This window comes from Nicotiana tabacum, chromosome 13 (genome assembly GCF_000715075.1).
Source record: "Nicotiana tabacum cultivar K326 chromosome 13, ASM71507v2, whole genome shotgun sequence".
Lineage (NCBI taxonomy): Eukaryota > Viridiplantae > Streptophyta > Magnoliopsida > Solanales > Solanaceae > Nicotiana > Nicotiana tabacum.
Window position 1 is genome coordinate 44,245,284 of NC_134092.1, and position 2,780 is coordinate 44,248,063.

Genomic DNA, 2,780 nt, shown 5'->3' on the forward strand with positions numbered 1-2,780 from the left:
TATTATGAACCAAATAACAATATTTGCTCTTCTTTTTTTAATATGTCTCATATAATTCGATCACACTGATCCGAGGTCCAATAATCTCGTCTCACCTAGTATAAGTTGTTCAGGCAATAAGCCATCTTAGACACTGCCAAAAGTCTCATATGATGCCACAATGCGCCAACCAGTTACAAAGTCGCATGTGATACATAAGGAAAAATGAACTCTGGAAAGAGCTGCTCAACCCACATGACTAATTAAACAATCGAAAAGATGTTATGAACCTTGCTCAGAAATGAGACACAAAACACACAAGAGAAGATATGGGAAACTGTACTCAATGTCACACTGTTGCAGCGTGTAACCCGATCCACACATGATATTGTTGCAGTGTGCAACCCGATCCAACCATGACCCGTGGCGGCGTGCCACCAGATCCAAACAACATACCCGTCCACACATAATAATCTAAAGGAAAACACACATCGAGCCGTAACGCTCATACTCACTAAATGCCCGAATATCAACCATAAGCATGCCAAGTGCATAATACAAATCCTGGGGAGACGGGTAGCGTCATACGCTATAAAACTCAAGCACAACTAAGGTGCGATATATGATCTGCATCTCGAAAGCCATCCTGCTCACATAACACCACCGCTACACGGGACCTAAACACATTGTACAACTAATCAAGTTGTCTCACGACCCACATGGCACAATAGAGTATTATATGAAATAGATGGCGACAAAATTAACATCCCTCACCTGTATACTCTTCCATAAGGAATGCTATGCTGAATGAACATACCCAGGCTGGTGTAGAATACACATCCACATCTATACCCATCAACGGACCTCAAACCGATTCTGGTCATACCATGCTTGGGCAAATAACCTCTCAAGGATCCACAATGACCTTTTTCCCATAACACACAAGAACAGTCGTCGAATCCGGAACAAACTTTCACGATTCACAATCAACTGAATAGAGCGCCTTTCAGGCCTAAACTCTCACATTAGCATTAGTACCAAAATCTCCATAATTGGTTTCAATATTTAATCAATCAAGTGACTATACGTCATACTTATACAATCTTTCCGTGGGATGCGCTCCCACAACCTTCCGCACCGGGTAACAAGTCTGCACATCTATACCACCGACCACACTAATGTTGTAAAGCAATTCAAGAATTCGCGAATCGGTACACAAAGCCTCTTACATGGGACACCGATCTCAGGTGACGCTAAAGACAATACCAGCTGATTCTATCCATCTGAATTCTTTCCTGCTCATCCGAGCTCGTGACATTCTTGTCGACACCAAACTGCAACCTTGATCCTCAGCTTCCAATTTCCCATGCAACTCACTGCACCTAACGTGCCAATGCTTGAGAGTACAAGAATTCCATAATAACCCCTGATCCACTAATAGAATAAATACTCCATCATATTGTAACCTTTCACTTAACTCATATCAGGAGAACCATTGCAACACGCGACCGAATTCTCATAACCTCAGAAAATACAATCCTAGGTAATGGTCTAAACCACCATAACTCTTCTGGGATCCATCCACACATAACATGCCATAATAATCGAATACTTCCCAATAAATCAAATTACGACGAACGTCAAGCCTCGCACGTTCCGCCACAATCGCACGTTCAACTTATGCACCGAAGGAACTGATCATTGCCACCATTATGCCAATCTAACCATTGCTAACCGATCTGAGTGCTTCTAATTTACCCGGGACTTGCTCTAGAAATAATAATGGCTCCATTCGAAACATAACGAAACCCAAGAACACTTATCCCGAGTGACCCAATCCACGAGACCACATCGCCTCAATACCCATGAACCATATCATATTCTCCTTATGCGCACAATAGCATCACCAACTGGTACACCTGGTCTGCAAGACCTTCCGTGAATCTGAAGCTACTTATTCCCTTCTTCCAATACTGTACCACATACCCAATAATAACATAAAACATTCCAATTCCCTTTTCATAATCCACTGCAAAAGCTCAATACTTAACCATACTACTGGCTCAAAATCGTTAGGCACCGCACTTTGAATTTTTGAACCCACTAGAACCTTTGTTGAGAGTCACCCGCTCTAACTTGTTCCCAATTATGATCAAACTCCAAGGCCCTGCTAGCACATGAAAACCTTCTCAAAGAATCACTCGGCTAACTCACTTGCCTTGTACATCACATCTACATGAAGCATAAACTCTGAGTCTTCCCAAAGCTTGAACATGAATCGATAAGGCCAATTGTATAACACATTCTTCAAATCCTTTGCTCAAATCACCATTGATGTTCTCTTTCATTAGTCGTAACAACCCACCAATATGCCGATAACCAGAAACCTCATAAGTAGACAACCATGCAATCAAATCGTAGGCGGTGGGGATCTCCCACTTAGCTTGAAGCTGCCATTACATGACCCTGGAACCTACCAAGATTCCATCTTCCTCACTGATATGACCTCGCGCAATCAACCCGCCAAATTCCTCTAAATCTTCCCATTAACCATTTCATAAACACTTTGAATCACTAGCCACATTTACATATTCGACCTCTTATCGGATAGCCAGTAAAATTCTTTGTAGAAGCTTCATCAACACCACGCAACCGCTAACCTGCTCACAGGAGATATCCCACCTGTGGAAATTCCATGCCGACCTCTTTCAACGACACTACACCGAGTACAATTACTATGAAACTAATAGACCCTCCTGAGCTCGTGCTCATTCACTAGCTGTACAAGTCCGTTCACTCCC